General features: G+C 39.2%; 1 long non-coding RNA gene across 2 annotated transcripts; it reads left to right on the forward strand.

Moving 5' to 3' along the window:
* The first annotated feature begins 414 nt into the window (after positions 1-414).
* LOC108434327 lies at positions 415-19,334 on the forward strand. 2 transcript variants are annotated; one of them, XR_005129405.1, is made up of 3 exons: positions 415-521; positions 1,677-1,773; positions 18,664-19,334. It is a non-coding gene; the product is annotated as an uncharacterized LOC108434327 (long non-coding RNA). The 2 variants fall into 2 exon arrangements; XR_005129406.1 differs by having other exon boundaries at positions 451-521; positions 1,672-1,773.
* The last annotated feature ends 800 nt before the right edge of the window (positions 19,335-20,134 follow it).

Consider the following 20,134-nt stretch of genomic DNA (forward strand, 5'->3'; position numbering starts at 1 on the left):
TAACCAACCACAGCTACACTAACCAACCACTGTAAATAATTCTGCTGTATTTCTCATCTCATCTTACACGACTGTTAAAGTACAAGCATAAAGTGACCAAACAAACTGATTCTCTATCTTGCTTTCTAACTGCTTCATGCAAAGCTATGTTTGTTCTTGAAATTGGAAATGTATTTAAATAAGTGTTCTGCTAAAAACCTTAGATTTACCCAAATATCTAACTAATAAACAAAGATTATCACACAGTGTGTCCCAGGTGTCTTAACCCCTTAACATTCCAGAGTTGGAGAGAGAGAGAGAGCGAGAGAGAGAGAGTGAGAGAGATAGAGCGAGAGCGAGAGAGAGTGGAGAGAGAGAGAGAGCGAGAGAGAGAGAGAGAGAGCGCGAGAGAGAGAGAGAGAGAGAGAGAGATGCCCTCACTCTTATGCTGTTTGAGCCACTGGTTAAGACGCCGGCTTTACTGGCATCTTTCTGTTTTATTCTTCAACTACAAAGCCTGAGCAGGACGGGCTCTCCTGAAGGTCAGTGGGTCCGTGTTTATGGGCGGGTCATTCAGCAGTTTGAGTGTTAGCGTTACTGAAAAGACCTTTAACGCGTTTTATTATTCCTTTTGTAATCTTATGAATGGGAATATCGAAAAAAATATAAGTTTTAGTTTTATTTACACCCTGTGACCCTGAGGGAGAAGCAGCTTAGAAAATGTGTGTATATGTGTGTGTGTGTGTGTGTGTGTTTCATTCACAGGCCAAAGTGTTTACGTTTGTTTTAGTTGGCTTTTCACAAAATGCTTATTGATGTAGATAAAGCAAAGTTATTTCATGGAGTGCTTATTTATACACTGTCCGATGTTGACTGCTTTAGGATGGTTTTGTGATCACGTTTTGGCTTAAGATGTGTTTGAATCCATTTCAAACCCTCAACCATCAACACCATATAAAAACTCAGTGTCGGTTCACTGATGGTTTGGATGTTAAATAAAATGATGATATTATATCTACAATGAACCATTTCACACTAAACCACTCTGAATGACTCTGTTTACAACCGAAGATCTGAATTAATCAGATATATTTAAAACAAATGTGGCATTCCACTTTAAGGCAGGATTAGAGTTCCTTTGGGATCAACATCCTAAGGGAACGTTGCTTTAACATTTGCTTTAAATCCTGCTTTTTTCTTGTGATGTACTTTCCACTCTGAGGTCCACTTGTAACGCTTTGCTCGTTTATGTAGCAAACCTGTCTTTATCCCTTAAACAGGCTGTAGTCTAAGTATTAGTTAAATATTATATTATAATATTATATATAATATTATTAAATATTATGAAACTGTCAGTTTTTTTACATGTTACATCAAAGTCTTATTAACAGAAAAATAAGGAAAATGGGGGTTTTATGACATGAGTCCTTAAATTCAATGGCTAATTGTTGTGTGGGTTAGCAGTGTTGCTGACCATAAGCCAGAAATGAGTTCCAGGGAAAGCTTTTAAAAAACTCTGGGATCAGATGTAAGATTTCAAATGAAAGAGAAAAGAGGCTACACTTTTAAAGAGAACACCCAGATTCCTGGCAGAGGTTACATTCATTTTGTTGGATTTATATGGCAGCGCTAAAACTATAGGTTTCCTTTGTCGTTCTCACTTTTCTTTCCTTTTTCCCTTCTTTTTGAAAGTGAAGAAAGAACAAGGAGATGAAGACAGGAGTCTGCAAAGGTACCACAGAGGACACAGAGGAGGCAGCAACTGTACTGAAGATTACATCCACGGTGCTGAAGGTAAGACCTGATGCACTTTAGACACTGAAATTAGACCTAAACTGGCATGATTTTTTTTAACGGTACTGAAGTAGTCAGAACAGGAATCAGTGCCTTGGCCTGCAGTGCAAAAGTTTAAACCGAACTGTTTGGTGAAAGTAGGCAAAATCAGCTGGTACTAGTTTGACGAATTATACTTTGCAGTACTATTTCACTCAGGATGCAGCCAGATAATCAGACGACTAACTAATGCATTGTAATGAACTGAAGGGGAATAAAACAACACTATGCACACCAAAGTATGTTAAATGTTTATTAGATTAAAGCTTATTATTTATTTTCAGAAAATCCTTTTCGAAACCCATCATAATCTGTGTTTGTTGTTTTTGGCTTCCCTGCTCTAGTTATAGGTTTTTACTGAACAGTGCGAAGAATATAATGTATGAACTATAAACATAGCCGAGATGGAGATTTAGCGTTTAGAATGCACTTCATGAATGAAAAAATGGCAAAAACTGCAAAACAAATGCATTTCAAAGGTCAACACTGTGTGTAGCCAGTGTAGCCAACTGCTGTAGTACAGTTAGCACTGTCACCATCATGAAAATGTAGTTGATGGTTAATTGTCATGCATTTGGCTGACGCTCTTATCCAGAGCGACTTACAATTTGAGCATTTTATACAGGAAAGCCAAGGCAGTGTTAGGAGTCTTGCCCAAGGACTCTTATTGGTATAGTGTAGGGCGCTTGCCCTGGTGGGGGATTGAACCCCAGTCTACAGTGTAGAAGGTAGAGGTGTTAACCACTACACTAACCAACCACAGCTACACTAACCAACCACTGTAAATAATTCTGCTGTATTTCTCATCTCATCTTACACGACTGTTAAAGTACAAGCATAAAGTGACCAAACAAACTGATTCTCTATCTTGCTTTCTAACTGCTTCATGCAAAGCTATGTTTGTTCTTGAAATTGGAAATGTATTTAAATAAGTGTTCTGCTAAAAACCTTAGATTTACCCAAATATCTAACTAATAAACAAAGATTATCACACAGTGTGTCCCAGGTGTCTTAACCCCTTAACATTCCAGGCTCATTTCATACTTTAATGCAAATGAATGGAGCTATTCTAAATAATTATGAGTAGGTGATTATGTAGTAATTGTGCTAAAGTATGTTTGAAAACATTTTCATTATCTTTAGGCAGTAGGCAGCTAGAAGACATCATTCTTATGTTCTCAGAGAAGGTGCTGGCTTTAATGACATCACTGATAATTAAACTGATATCGATGCCAAGAACCTTGAGAATGAGGGATAATCCTTGTCAACCAGTTGATTTAATAGAAAGTTGGGGAAAAAACGTACATAAGATGTTCTTCCTACTCAAACTGAACGCTGGATGTGTAGTTCTCCTTGTTGATTTTACCGTATCGTAAAATGGCTTTCACTTATAATGGCTTACATTCATACTACTCTAGAACCTTTTTATTGATTTGAGCAAACACTGTCTTTTGATTGTTGTGTTTTTCATCTGATGTGAGTTCTGCACAGAAATAATGTGTGTTACATTACAGTTCACACATTTTGACTGTGGTGTTTTCCACTTGGTCACTGTTTTCCGCTTTTTTCTTGTTAAACACTGTTCCGTCTGGTTGCTCTCTCCATCTCAGCGTGATGTTGTCTGTCAGTCCTTGCTCTTTCAGCTTGTGCTGCATCTGAACAACAGAATAAGGGCTGTCACCATTACTTGCTCAAAAAATAAGTGTTAAAATTTTCAATGAACTGGCATAGTGATTAGTTTACAATTTGAATGATAGACAAAGTATCCACAGGTCATTAAAAAGCTATGTTCAGCAGTCTGGTCATCCTACACAAGGGGGTGCTATTAAAAGTCATGTTTGGCTTGCAGCATTCAGGAGTGTTCAGAAATGCTGTTTATCAGATTTGGAGTCAGAAGTTTGAGAGGATAGAGCTTAGAAAACACCAATGATGGGGAAGTAAGTTCAAAAAAACTTTTTTTGCAATGTTATTTTCCTGTGCATTTTAGCTGATTTACTGAACTATATTGAGGTCATTATCAATACCTTGGTGAATTATTTCAATGTTTGATATATTAACAACCTCACCTCACAATAATGAATGACCCTGGGTTGAGTTGACTCAACTTAATTTTAACCAAAGCCGTTCCAGAGCCAGTGAAAAAAACGATTAGCTACAGATTATAGTAACATAATGAAAAGGTGCAAATAATATTTAGTCATCAGCCTATTTCATATAATGAGGCTACTAAAGGGAATTCGAGCTTAAGCAGGCAAAAGGACAATGGGAAACTGGATCAAGTGGGGGAGGATTTAAATTTAAGTGTGAAATATGTGCACATCATGCAGATCTTCTTTAACGTGCCAGACAATTTTATATCTTTATATTCATACATGTCATTATATACACTATATTGCCAAAAGTAGTTGTTTATCTGCCTTCACGTGCATATGATATTGATTGAGATCCCATTCTCACCATGCGGTTTAATATTATCTCGGCCCACCCTTTGCAGCTATAACAGCTCTGGGAAGGCCTTCCGCAAGGGTTAGGAGTGGGTTTATGGGAATTTTTGACCATTCTTCCAGAAGCGCATTTGTGAGGTCAGACACTGATGTTGGACAAGAAGGCCTGGCTCACAGTCTGCGCTCTAATTCATCCCAAAGGTATTCTATCGGGTTGAGGTCAGGACTGTGCAGGCCAGTCAAGTTCTTCCACACCAAACTCGCTCATCCATGTCTTTATGGACCTTGCTTTCTGCACTGGTGTGCGGTCATTTTGGAACAGGAAGGGACCGTCCCCAAACTGTTCCCATAAAGTTGGGATCAGGAATTGTTCAAAATCTCTTGGTGCTGAAGCATTAAGAGTTATTTTCACTGGAACTAAGGGGCCGAGCCCCACTTCTGAAAAACAACCCCACACCCTAATCCCCCCTCCACCAAACTTTACACTTGGCACAAGTACCATTGTCCTGGCAACCACCAAACCCAGACTCATCCATCAGATTGCCAGACAGAAAAGCGTGATTGGTCACTCCAGAGGACACATCTCCACTGCTCTAGAGTCCAGTGGCGGCACTTTACACCACTGCATTCAACGCTTTCCATTGCGCTTGGTGATGTAAGGCTTGGATGTAGCTACTTGGCCATGGAAACTCATTCCATGATGATCTCTACGCTGTTCTTGAGTTAAGCTGAAGGCCACATGAAGTTTGGAGGTCTGTAGCGATTGACCCTACAGAAAGTTGGCGACCTCTGCGCACTATGAGCCTCAACATCTGCTGACCCCACTCTGTCATTTTACGTGGCCGACCACTTCTTGGCTGAGTTGCTGTCTTTCCCAATCGTTTCCACTTTATAATATTACTGACAGTTGACTGTGGAATATTTTGTAGCAAGGAAATTTCTTGCACAAGTGGCATCCGATCACGGTACCGTGCTGGAATTCACTGAGTTCCTGAGAGTGACCCATTCTTTCACTAATGTTTGTAGAAGTCTGCAGGCCTAGGGGCTTAGTTTTATACACCTTATACACCATGGAAGTGATTGGAACACCTGAATTCAATAATTTGGATGGGGCCTCTCTCTCAATTGTTGTGGTAAGTAAGGTTGCCTGTTGCTTCTTAGTTGCATCTTATTGGCTTGTTTCCATAGACCTGGGGCCGTATAACAGAAACATCTTAACTCTGAAATCTTATCTGTTTAGTCGCCATCACAGCTTCAGTTAGAACTAGTTAGACAGTAGGTATTACAGAACAATAGTTATAAAGTTCATCTTATTCAATTAATTCTAGATAAGAAAACAGTCTTTCAGAAACATCCAAACTAGACATTTTTAAATACTGTCCTAATACACTAACTTATGTTTTAACCATTCGTTTCTACTGTTTTTAGGCAACTGTGATAGGTAGGATTGTTTGCCATTAGCATAATGACGGTACATTTATTTAGAATGCAAAACGGTGGTTTCACTTGATGATTTGGTTTTCTAACTCTGCCCTTTAACAATAGATTTCCAATTGATTGGTGTCTTCTTATTACCTTTGTGTGTTACTGTTGATGAAAACTCATAAAATATTCCAGTGATTTGTGGTGACTAATGAGAAGACAGAGCCGAATGTGTGGCTGTTTATAGGTTGAATAATGGTAGCATGGTTGACTAAATCATTTGAGAAATGGAAACTGGGGAGCGCTGACCCTCTAATAAACAGCAGGAGGAACACTCAGCATTCTTAACTTCCAGTTTGTTGGGCAGTTTTGTTTTGACCTTTTTTTTACATGGATAACTGTAGTTGTAACTCAATTTTTAACATTATTTTGATGATGTATTTATGTACCAGCTGTGGCTTGGTTACTTGGTTGCTTGGTAACAGACATGACATTTGGTTGTCGATTTCGATTGAGTAGTTTAAGATTTCCTTAATTAGAGAGAGGATGCTGTGAGAAAAGATAAAATTCCTGAATTACAATAAGATTTGCTTCTGTTATACAAATTTGATGAAAAATCTTACCATGACCTGCCAGATCTTCGCTTAAGACAAAAGGATAGGTGGTTTTTGTTATACAGCCCCTTGTCACTGGAGAGGGCTGTGCTTGTTATGTACCTGGTACCTGTACATGATTCCTGGTCTGTCACGAAGAGAGTGATACTCACCTTTTCCAAGACGGCTGCTTTCACTGCAGGATCGTTCACATTATTGTCAGGTTGCACCACCACCGACAAGATCTGTTTTTTCTTCTGTATTACATCTTGAATACAGATATAGACACACACACACACACACACACACACACACACACACACACACACACACACATATATTTCATCCTCTTAATATAAAGCATGTTAAATCCAGGTTAAAAGCCACTGCTGAACTTACCAGATTGGCAGAAGAAAGCCTGTCTGGATGAGCAGCTAATATCAGCAAACCAACCAGCAGATGTGCCATGAAACAAACCATCTACTGCATAAGCACAGTTCTCGTGGCCCCCTGCATTATCAGGCTGCCCCACATTCCAACTGAGGGTAGAAATGTTGGTCTTGTCTGACCACTTCCAGGAGTCTCTGTAAATACCAATCCAGGTTAATGAAGCTAACGGCATTGACCGCAGGAGTGTATTCTCTGTCTCGTCTTTTGGGCAGGCCAGGTCCGTGTGAAACTGTCTGCAGTATGCCTGAGCGTCCTGCCATGTCCTTTTAGTGTCAGAGATGAGAAGGAACTTGGCAGTGCCAGTTTTCCTCTCTGTGAAAATTCAAACACAGGTTCAGACAAGTTTGGTGATGCTTTCTGTTAAGCAAATGTGTAAACTTATAAAATGCACACTGAAAAATGCTGGTTAAAGAAATGCTTAGTAAAGAAAATGAACTGTGAATCCTCATAGAACCTTCTGGATGATTAAAGGACTTTTTGCATCGTAAAAGGGTTGTAGAATGTGCTGTAGATGGTTCTGTACAGAATCTTTTTGAAAAGCACCTAAAAGGGTTCTTCTGTTATAAGAAGCCTGACATTGGAACAGTAGAAGAGCCCTTTTTGGACCATTTAGAACCCTTTTCAATAAGGTCCTAGATGGAACCATCCACAGCACATTCTCCATGAGTTTGAAGAACCTTTAAATATCTTTAAACTCTTTAAAACAAAGAACTCTTTAATCATGCAGAGGATTTTTAGTAAGGAAACTGGTTCTATATTGAACCATGAACCCTCTTAGACCTCTGCATTGCTGTTTTTGTGAGTTTAAGCTAAACCTTTTTTTTTTTGCTCTTAATTATATTTCTTAATGATTTCTCAATGCTGTTGCTGTTAAATTGATATGTAAAGAATCAAGCCCGTCATAACATGAATCTTAGACATCAAATTCACAAAAATTCTGCAGGTTAATGGATTGAATGTGAGTGAGATTGTGTGGATTTTTGTGAATTGTGCTATACAGCGCCCCTTTGCATTTGTTTTTGCTTTTGCATTTTAGCTTTGCACAGACCTCTGTTGGAAAAATGAGTGAAGGTTTTGCAAGGCTTTGATTTTAGATGTAAACGGGATGATTTAGTGTTTCCTACCATCATAGCATAAGAAGTCCACTTTGATAAGACAGTAGACATCCCGCCACAGTCCATCTCCCCCTGTTGCGGCACACCACTCTAGCCCGGATTGGTTGTCAGGCTCATTAGTGGCCCACTTCTTTAGTTCCAGAGGAGTATTTTCATAAGAGCAACGCCAGCTATCGATGTCATTGTACAAGCCAACCCATGCTTTGGACATGAAATTATGCTTCTGTGCTTCTTTTACTAGATGCGTCATCTCAGTGAGACGTTCAACCGTAGCCAGGTCAACAAAGTTGAGCCTGCAGAAGGTTTGAGCTTCAGTCCAGTTCTTCATGTCTTGGATCAGATGGTATTGACGTGGGACAGATGGGACCATTGGAAGAATTCCTGTGGATTACCGTTGAAGGACACACAGACTTATATCATCAAGTAGCAAAGGTTCCTCTGAGAATTTCTATGTAGTTTTCCAGAAATACGTACCTAACGAAATAGTTCAACACAAAATCTAATTTACACAATTTTCCCCATATATCGTCTATCAGCTAAGACCTGTTTGGTCCTCAAATTGCAGTGGTGCTGTGAAGTCAACATGGCTAAGAAACACTAGTCAGTAGTCATTTTTAAAATAATTTTTTTAAATAAATCTTCTTCTTTCGGCTGCTCCCTTTAGGGGTCGCCACAGCGGATCATCTGCCTCCATCTTGCCCTATCCATTGCCTCCTCTACTTTCACACCAACCATCTCCATGTCCACCTCCGCTACATCCATAAACCTTCTCTGAGGTCTACCTCTTCTCCTTCTACCCGGCAGCTCCATCTCCAACATTCTTTGCACAATATATCCACTATTCCTCCTCAACACATGTCCAAACCATCTCAACCTGGCCTCTCTGGCTTTATCTCCAAACTGCTCCACCTTCACTGTCCCTCTGATCTGCTCATTTCTAATCTTGTCCAGCCTTGTCACTCCCAAGGAAAATCTCAGCATTTTCATCTCCGCCACTTCCAGCTCAGCCTCCTGTCTTTTAGACAGAGCCACAGTCTCCAAAACATACATCATAGCAGGACGCACTACTGTCTTGTAAACCTTCCCTTTCACTCTTGCTGCTATCCTTCTGTCACACATCAGCCCTGACACCTGTCTCTACCCACTCCATCCTGCCTGCACCCTCTTCCTCACCTCTTTTTTGCACTGTCCATTGCTCTGGATGGTTGCCCCAAGATATTTGAAGTCATCCACCTTTATGACCTCTACTCCTTGCATCTTCACCTTTCCACCTGCCTCCCTCTCATTCACACACATGTATTCCGTCTTGTCTCTACTCACCTTCATTCCTCTCCTCTCCAGTGCAAACCTCCACCTCTCCAGATTCTCTTCCACCTGCTCTCTACTCTCACCACAGATTCCAACGTCATCTGCAAACAACATGGTCCATGGAACCTCCTGCCTGACCTCATCTGTCAACCTGTCTATCACCATTGCAAACAAGAAGGGGCTCAAAGCTGATCCCTGATGTAACCCTACCTTCACCTTGAAACCATTTGTCACTCCAACTGCACCCCTCACCACTGTCTCACTATCCTCATACATGTCCTGCACCACCCTAACATACTTTTCAGCTACACCTTACTTCCTCATACAGTACCACAGTTCCTCTCTTGGCACCCTATCATATGCCTTCTCTAGATCCACAAAGACACAATGTAGCTCCTTCTGACCTTCTCTGTACTTCTCTACCAACACTCTCAATGCAAAAATTGCATCTGTGGTTCTCTTTCTGGGCATGAAACCAAACTGCTGCTCACTGATCTGAACCTCTCACCTTAGCCTTGCTTCAACAACTCTTTCCCATACCTTCATGGTGTGGCTCATCAACTTTATACCTCTGTAGTTACTGCAGCTCTGCACATCACCCTTGTTCTTAAAAATGGGGACCAGTACACTGCTTCTCCACTCATCAGGCATCCTCTCACTCTCCAGGATTTTGTTAAACAACCTGGTTAAAAAGTCCACTGCCTTCTCTACTAAACATCTCCATACCTCCACAGGTATGTCATCTGGACCAACTGCCTTTCCATTCTTCATCCTTTTTAAAGTTGCCCTCATTTCCACCTTACCAATTCTCTGCACTTCCTGATCCACTATCTCTCCCCCCCGTTGTCCTCCTCTCTCTCTCGTTTTCCTCATTCATTAGTTCTTCAAAGTACTCCTTCCATCTACTCAACACTCTCTGTTCACTCACTAGTACATTTCCCTCTCTATCCTTTATCAGCCTAACCTGCTGTACATCCTTTCCAGCTCTATCTCTCTGTTTAGCCAAATGATACAAGTCCTTTACTCCTTCTTTACTGTCCAGCCTCTCATACAGCTCATCATAGGCCTGACCCTTTGCCTTTGCCACCATTCTCTTCGCTATGCGACTAGCCTCACAATACTCCTGCCTACATCTCTCTGGTTATCCCACTTTTTCTTAGCTGCCTTCTTCTTCTGAATACTCGCCTGGACTTCCTCATTCCACCACCAACTTTCCTTGTCTTCTTTCCTCTGACCAGACGAAACACCCAACACATTTTTGACAGTTTCTCTCACCACCTTAGCTGTAGTTTCCCAGTCCTCAGGTAGCTCCTCACTGCCCCCAAGGGCCTGTTGCAATTTTTCCCTGAACTGCCTGCAACCATCCTCCTCCTTCAGCTTCCACCATCTAATCTTTGGCTCTGTCTTCACTCTCTTCCTCTTCTTTGTTTCTAATCTCATTCTACAGACAACCACCCTATGCTGCCTTGCTACACTTTCCCCTGGTACCACTTTACAATCTCCAATCTCCTTTAGGTGGCATATCCTGCTAAGGATATAATCCACCTGTGTGCACCTCCCTCCACTCTTGTATGTCACCCTGTGTTCGTCCCTCTTCTGAAAATACGTGTTCACCACAGCCATTTCCATTCTCTTTGCAAAATGTACAACCATCTGACTTTCCGCATTTCTGTCTTTCACACCATACATACCCAGCACCTCTTCATCCCCTCTGTTCCCTTCACCAACATGTCCATTGAAGTCTGCACAAATCACTAATCTCTCCTTTCTAGGGACACCATCTACCACTTCATCCATCTTACTCCAAAATTCCTCTTTCTCCTCTGACAACCAACCTGTGGTGCATATGAACTGACCACATTCAAAATTACACCATCAACCTCCAACTTCAGGCTCATGATCCTGTCTGACACTCTCTTTACATCCAGAACACTTTTCACAAGCTGTTCCTTTAGGATTATCCCTACTCCATTTCTCTTCCTCTCTACACCATGATAGAACAGTTTGAATCCACCTCCAATGTTCCTGGCCTTGCTTCCTTTCCATCTGGTCTCCTGGACACAGAAAATCTACCTTCATCTCCATCATGTCTGCAAACTCTTTGCCTTTACCAGTCATTGTCCCTATGTTTAGAGCCCCTACTCTAACCTCTACACTCCTGCCTTTCCTTCTCTCTCACTGCATTCTAACCCGCCTTCCTCCTCTCCTCTTTGATGGTCAACAACACCAGAGGTGGTCGTTGTTAACCCGGGCCTTGACTGATCCGGTATGGCAATCATATTCGTGATCGGCATGATAGTTTTGGCACAAGTTTTACGCCGGATGCCCTTCCTGACGAAATCCTCACCATTTATCTGGGACCGGCACCAGAAGTACACAAAGTACACCCCTAATGGCTGGTTTCATTTTTTTAAATAAATACATGCTGAAAACTGCTTTAGGCTTGCTGTGACTGCATCCAGCTCTTTTTTAAAGTTCCACAGATCTGTTCATGTGGGTTAAGACACACATGACAAACATTAACAAAACGTCTCCTCGTAGCCCCTTTAGACAACAGATGTTGTGCCAAATTCTGCCTCCCTTGCAGAATCTGACTTCTATTTGTGTAGATGTAGGAGCTATGAAATCTGTGTCAATGAGATGTAACTGTACTTCTTAGGATCAAAATAGGATAAGTCCCGTCTGAGAAAATAAAGGCCTGAAAAGCCTCTAACGTGAAGTTTTAGTTTAGTTATGAAGCCATTTTGAACGTGCTTTAAATATCTGTGTGTGGAAATGAATAATTCATAAAATAAAATTCGGTACCATTATTCTGTCATTATTATGTCTATAGCTACATTTAAATAATATAATTATAATTAAACATTCATGAATACATTTTTGTTTCTTTTGTTTGGAATTCCTACCTGTGAAAAACAAGAGCTGAAACAGATTCAGCTCCATCGACTCGTTGTTGAAGAACCTAAAACATTTAGGAAGTAAAAGCACGATTAAAATCTCTTGATAATGCCAAGCTTGAAAGAATGCTTTAATTATTACTGTGAGCTGCATGATAACTTGTATAAAATAAGTAAATATTGTGTTACAGGGGATTGATTGTTGTGATGTAAATAAAAATGAATTCAGAGCCATTTAATGTGAAAAATGTTGTGAAGAACCTCAGCAACTTACTGGTAATTGGAGCCAGGAGTTGTGATGTCTACAGTGCACATATAGCCATTTTATATATTATGAAAAACATTTTAATGTAATGGTAAAAAGTGTTCAATCTGAAAAAATAAGCCTTCTTTCAGTACGACTGTGCCGTGAATACATGTTTAAAAATATGTCTTGGGCCAAAACCTTGTGGCAGAACAGAGGATGCCCAACAAGCTGTCAGCCATAACGGATAACACCTCACACCGTCTGCATGCTGCACTGGATAAACAGAGAAGCACATTCAGTGGCCGTCTGGTACAGCTGCGCTGTGTTAAAGAGCGCCGTGTGAGATCTTCCTTACCCACTGCTATAAGGTTCTACAACGAGTCTTCTTACTACAGAGATGGTACTGATCTCCTGCTGTCTGAACTGAGCTGAACCACATTGCTGCATCTCCTCTCCTGTTAATACACACTGTGCAGTGTATCACGACTATTACTGTAAGGACACTTTACACTATAACATTGATGCGGCTCAGAGTTAGTTATGTCTATAATATGTGCTTTTAGTTTGCCCTATCTATCTATCTATCTATCTATCTATCTATCTATCTGTCTATCTGTCTATCTATCTATCTCTTTCTCTCTATATCTCTATATTTCTCCCTCTCTCTCTCTCTCTCTCTGGCATTAATTGACATATGTGTAGCAATTTTATATAATTTAGCTATTGCATTTCATATAATAGCTTTCTATGAGAGAACTTTTAGAAACATTAAATGCTTCAGAAGTCCATCATTGACTACTGAATTCTGCCTCAGTAAGTTTCTCTGGAATTTCACTTTAAACTGCTGTGAATAATTATAATTTTCCCTCTCTTATCTGGCTTTACAATTACAGTAAAATCCTGGTTAAAATCTCTCAGTAATACTGTTCTTAAATTGATACCCCAATCAAGGAGGATAAGGACTAATATGAGCTCCACTATGAAACCATTGTCTAACCCTAAAATCGGAATAAAAGGAGTCTTAACTATCCTGATGATTCCCAAAATACATTTAAATTGTCCCAACCTGTGCTACTTGTGTCCTAAGAACATGTATAGAAATTTCAGTGTAAATTGCAAAGTACCTGTAATTTTGTAATTTGTGAATTTGGCGTTGTAGGACCTCTTCAGTCTCTGTGTGCTTCATAGACTACCTGCCGTCATCTCTCTTTCTTAGGTTTTTATCCTTCTTCACAGGAACTCTGCTTTGCAAAACATTTGTCCGTCTCAAGTAACACTAATGAATGCTTGGCAAAGATTTCCAGTCTGGCTGGCAGAGTCTGATTTCCATTGACACTTTCCATAATCTGATCTGAGGCTTGGTAATCAAATAGAATCAAAGAGCATGGAAATAGTTACTGATCTCCCTCAACCATGTCACTGAGCACAGGCTGTGTTGGAGTTTAGTGGAGGAGATGGAGAAAATGTCAGGGTGGCTTTAACATGTGATGAGATGATATAGAAGACAGAGATTGCAGTCCTAAATCAGTCAATCTGCCAGTCAATCAATCAATCAAAAAAAGAAATAAAGTTTACATTTAAAAATCAAAATGATCTATGACAAACTAATTTGGAGTGGGTAGGGGAAGAATTGCATGAATTGCGTTGAAACAGTGATGGAAGAGTAAAATTCAGATTAATGTAAAACATATGCTGTTATATCTTATGTAACACCATTGTATTATTTGTATCAGTACGTCTGACCGCTAGGCCTGTCACAGTCCTAAAAATTTGGCTGACCCAATTGCCATAGAAATAGTTGTAATTAGTTGTGATTAACAGATAAACAACTCCCCTTTCTCTTTCTATTTTGTGTGTGTGTATATATATATAGTACTGTGCAAAAGTTTTAGGCATCTAAGCGAATTTTTAAATGATTTACCTCAGCAGTGAGTTTATCACTAATACATTAGAATAAAGTCACATTCATAATTCAAATAAACATAAAAACAATAAAAAGTAACAAGAATTTCTTGGGTCCATACTTTTCCTTGACACCTTCACAGCCACCACGGAGACTTGTTAATATCATCAGTTACATCATGAGCACAATTTACTGAAGCACTGATTGGTCAAACCAGGAGCTGCTTTTTAACTACATATAATACTGGACTTCCTCGAGGAGAGGTTTGAAAATGGTTAAACAAACTCACATCTAGAAAATCACTATTTATTATATATATAATATTCTGTAAATTTTTAGTTTATTCAAATATTAACACTTTTCTCAGCAAATAAATAAATGCTACACAAATAAAATTATTTTGAAAATGTGTCTTGGGTGCCATTGCTGCTATCGGAAGAAAACATTGTATCTCCAAAATGGTAACTTTACAGGAGAAGGAAAAAACATACTCTACTGTCAATGTAAGTCAATGGAGCCAGACTTTTTTCCAACTCAGTCTGGCCTGTTTTTTTTATCCATTCATCATGAAATTTACTCAGAATGTAAAGGGCAACATTTTCACATTATGTCAAAAACTGAAAAATGTAGATACAAGGTATTCTTCCGACAGCAACTGTGTGTGTGTGTATGAAAATGGTTAAACAAACATGCTTACATCCATAAAATCACTATTATTTATATATGTATATGCTTGATACATATGGCCCTTCTATATTTAAGAAATCTAAAACCAGTATTAGTAGTTCCAATTTCCAAGTCTATTATTCTCTGATAGCATTTTGGATTTTAACATAAGCAGGTCAAATCAGTCTTTTCCATTATTGTGCTTCATTATTGTCATTTCTTAAGCGGAAATAATTGGTTACTTAGATGAATGGTTTTAAACATCTACTAAATAGCTTCTAATTTGTAAATTGTCATGTGTATACTATAAAACTCCTGTAGGTCTTCAAAAGAAGGTAGTGTTTTAATTCATCCCTTCTCAGCCCAAATAGAAAAACCTATTTGTGGGTCCCCAGTGTAAACTGTTTATTTACTTAGATTGTTGTGAAACCCAGTAAACATTATTCTAGATCCAAGAAGGTATGTACTTTGTACCACATTTTTAACAAAGGGGTTTTTGTGGCTTTAATCAGTATTATGGTGTGGTGGGATTAATAAGAGCCGAACATTATATTTGTGTCATTCTCTGTAATCAGATAGTTCCTAAAGTGTTTAATTAGATTTAGCATGGCAGGTGTAGACTTCTTTTTTTAAGTAAATTACTTACTGGTGTGTTAATATACTTCTGGATTAAAATGTAGCCTACAGATTACCATTAATACTTAATAATGTTGTGAAAGTATGTACGTTTACTTTTATTTCATTGCTGTGGGTTTTTTGTAGTTGCTTCGGTATAGTTTTGCTAGAGTATAATTTCTGAGTACTTTTAAAAACACTTATTACGGCAGGATGGATCAGTCAGATAATGACAAGGATTGACATTAAGCTTGACCACACTGTGCTTACCCAGAGACCAAAATCTCTTGTCTCTTGTTCAGTTAATACTGAACGATTTCTAAGCGCTTATAAGTGTTTCTGCTTTGAATTGTTGCATCCTGTGACTTCACTCTGTCCACCTTACACCACTGTATATTTATAGACATGAAGTCTGGCCTGCTGTAACCAGAATACAGGCACAAATAATCAGAAAGATACAGTAAATTCATTGAATGAAAGTGTGTTATTTATTTTCAGTAACCCCTCCATAATGAATAAAACCATTTCTGATGTGTGAAACTCTCCATAATATATGAAACCCTTCATAATGTACGTGCTCATAAAGTGTTTATTGAAGAAAATCAGATGTAGAAAACCAGACAATGTGAATTCAGTTGTACAACTGAAAACATTTTCCCACTGTTATGCAGGAGGCAGCTAGAAGGCAGCTTTGTCATTTTTTAAGCAAATGAAATAATCAATGATAGCACAATAATCAGCTCGAAAGGGATGGAGAGAATTACTGTACAAACAGATGGAGGCTTATCGATGTCTATAGTGATAGGTTTTCACATTTAAACAGTAAATTGTGTTAAATAAGGTTGAATAAAGTTTTGTGGTGTTAATGGTTCATTTGCAGTATGCCTACAGTGAAACTTCATTTCAAAACCACTACACAGAAATAATGGATGTTTAAAGTTTGCAAATTCCGATGGTGCTGTTTTCCATGCTGTCACTGTTATTCTTCTTTTTCGTGTGAAACACTGTTCCATCAGATTTCTCTATCCATCTCAGTGTGGTGCTGTCTGCCATCCCCTGCTCCTTTAGTGTCTGCTGCATCTGAGGATCAGAATAAGGCCTCTGTTACTAATGGGCCGTAGTCTACCAGCATACCTGGGGTCTGTCTGGTCACAGTGCAGATTTACATGAAGAAATACAAGCAGAAAAAATATCATTTTAACCCGTGCAACCATAAACATGTCAAAAAGAGTATAGTTAAGAATTCTTAAGGTTTGCCCCACCAGGCTCTTGATTGCATCATAAATGCGGAGCTTGACGGAATACGAAGTGACTGAAATGAACCAAGTACTAACTGGGCATAAGAGCAACACCAGAGTTTTAAATCACCAGTCTTTGTGTTAATGCATGTGGGGGAGGGCTTGATTTACAGCAGTACTGAGTTTTGTGTAGAAGTCAAATTGTGCTCACCCACACTAAGCATTCAGCTCATATCACCCCCATTCTCTCCCAGCTACACTGGCTGCCGGTCCTGTCCTATATAAAGTTTAAAATCTTACTTCTCACTTTCAAAGCATTGCATAATCTTGCTCCCCCCATCTCAGAGAACTGCTGACCTCTTACACTCCCTCTCGCTCTCTCAGATCTTCTAGCAATAACTTACTTGCTGTTCCACGCACCAGACTTTCCACCTTGGGAGGGAGGTCCTTTAGTGCCATGGCCCCCAAACTCTGGAATTCTCTTCCTCAATCCCTCAGGGAGGCTCTTCTCTTTCTTCTTTTAAATCTGACTTAAAGACTTTTCTGTTTAATGCACATTTTTCTTCCTCCTCCTCTGTATAGTGGTTTTTTTAATTATTTTTTTTCTTGCTATGTGAAGCGACCTTGGGTTTGTGAAAGGCGCTATATAAATGTAATTTATTATTATTAATTTATTAAATTATTCACAACTTCACAAAAATTTTTTAATCACCCTCTTGGTGACTGTAGTGTAGCTCTGAGAGTTGTTTATACACTCCTGAATCAAGTCTTTTTTAATGTTTCTTTTTATAGATTCTTTAAAAACATGCTGGAGGTGTAATGTAAATGACATTTATTTGTTTTATTATGCTGATTTATCTCCTACTTTATCATCTAGCCTCTTCACTAATTGTGTTTTTTGATGCACATTTTTCTGTGTTTAGACTGGGAAGCTTGTATGGTTCAAACAACTTAGAATTGTATTGCTTACAGCCCTTAGATACACTTGCAGAACTGTTATAAAGTAGTTACAAAAGACAAACACGCCATATATTGATATTTTTATATATGTCAATTATATAGACTTTAGGCTCCACACGCTGTATGTGATGTTTATGTAGAATCAAAACAGAAACAACAGGTTATTTTGTGGATTTTGGGCAGAATTTCAAACTAGTTTACTTGCTGATACTTTTCTCCATGTCTGTAAGTCTTGCTAGATAGAGTGAGTCCTAGTGACTGTTCTGCAATGTGTATGCTGTCTGGACATTTGATGAATTTTGAGTTATCAAGCTGAAAAACAAAGGTATAATATCAAAATAGAGAGTGTATTATGGGTGGTTTTTTAGTTGGATTACTTGCTGATGCTTTGTCACACCTTGGTGATCCCACTCAATCTCTGCTGATTTGTGTGGTGCATTCATTGTGTTGGTGCAATAAACCATTTCATTGATATGAAGGCTAGAAGGCAGGAAAGCACACAGCCCACACTTTGCTCTTTTTTTTTAACTTTTTCTTCAGAGTAAGCTGAACTTAAACGTCATTTTGTAGACCTAACTTGGATGCGGTACTAAATTTAGAAGGACTTTTGATTAAGCCAAGTTGGGAAAATCCAAAACTAAATTTGACTTCAAATTTCAAGTCGATCTGACTTTTAACTGTTTTACAGTGCAAAGGTTGTGCCCTCCTTTCCCCTACTACTTCCAATAATACTGTTTTTAATAGTACATCTAAAAGAAATTGTTATGGGACATTCCACAAGTGGTCAACTTAGACACTCACCTTGTCCAATATATCTGCCTTCACTGCAGGATGATTCACATTCTGATCGGTCTGAATCATCAGTCTCACAATTTGTTTTTTCTTCAGCATTAATTCTTAAAAACAGATACAGACATACACCCATAAACATGTGCCATTTTCTGCATAAAGAGCATAACTCAAAGTTTAAATCTGCTAAACCTAACTCACCAGAGTGACAGAAGAATGCGCGTCGGACCAAGCAGTTGTCATCATCAAACCAACCATCAGTTGAACCGCTAGATGAACCACTAGACCTACTAGAATGTGAACCACCAGAGGAACCACCAAACCAACCACCAAAGGAACCACCAAACCAGCCACCAAAGGAACTAGCAGATCCCCCACCAAAGGAACCACCAGACCAACCAACAGACCAACCATTAACCAGAAAAGCACAATTGTAATTTCCCCCTGCGTTGTCAGGTTGGTTTGACATCCACTTGATGTCAGAAACGCTAGTGTTGTCTGACCACTTCCAAGAGTCTCTGTATAAGCCAATCCAGGGATGCACACTTGACATATATGACATGATGTCTGTGTTCTCGGCTTCATCTCTTGGGCAGGCAAGATCTGTGTAGTGCTGTCTGCAGTAAGCTTGAGCCTCCTGCCATGTCCTTTCAGCGTCAGAGATGTAAATGAACTTGGAAATGCCAGTGCTCTTTGCTTCAAACAGATTCAAACAGATTAAATGAATTGTGCTGACTGATTCTTTGTAATGAAATTGTGCAAATGGAAAATAACTGTGGATATTATAGTTACCTTTTATGAATCTGTGCTAAGCAGTTCTAAAGATTTTAAACACGTTTACACTAAATTAAAGATTTATAGATCACAATTACAAACCATTTCTGGGACATAATAATTTAAATATTAGTGAATGTGTACATTGATGTATTTTGTTGTTGCAACTGCAAAAATGTAATAATTTGTGTGTGTGTGTGTGTTTGCACTGGTAAAAAATGTTGCTGACTTCTAAACTACTATTCATCATGTAATTCTTTTTATACTATGAATTGTGGAGAGTGCTATAAAATTTCTCACCGTCATAGCATAAGCAGAATTTTGTCTCGGAGCATGTTTTATCCCACCACAATCCATTTTCATCCATTGTGGCGCATTCCTCATGTCCATAAAAGTTGTTAGGCTGTGCACTTCCCCACTTCTGAAAGGATCCGAGTGGAATTTCATTTAGGGAGCAACGCCAACTGTTAATGTCATTGTACAGACCAACCCAAGCTTGCGATGTAAAATTGTGCTTGTGTGCTTCTTTCAGTAGCATTGCCATGTCAGTGGAATTTTTGACCGTAGCCAGGTCAACAAAGTTCAGTCTGCAGAAAGCTTGTGCTTCCGTCCAAGTCTTCGGCTCTTGGATTAGATGGTACTGACGTGGGACGGATTGAACGATTGAAAGAACTCCTGTGGGTAACACTGAGTTTTAGAGGAGCATTCATGGACTTGCACTATCAGGCAGCAGCAATTTCTCTGAAGACCCATAGCAGCTACTTCTAAGTGTTTATAGGCCTGTTGTGGAGGCTCAGTGTGATTTCTGTTATTTCATTTTCCTAAAATAACTGCTGCCTATAGTGATGTGTTGTCATATCCTTTCCTGTGGTTGGGAGGAAAGAGTACATTTTCTTTATAG

Source organism: Pygocentrus nattereri, chromosome 22 (assembly GCF_015220715.1).
Source record: "Pygocentrus nattereri isolate fPygNat1 chromosome 22, fPygNat1.pri, whole genome shotgun sequence".
Taxonomy (NCBI): Eukaryota; Metazoa; Chordata; class Actinopteri; order Characiformes; family Serrasalmidae; genus Pygocentrus; species Pygocentrus nattereri.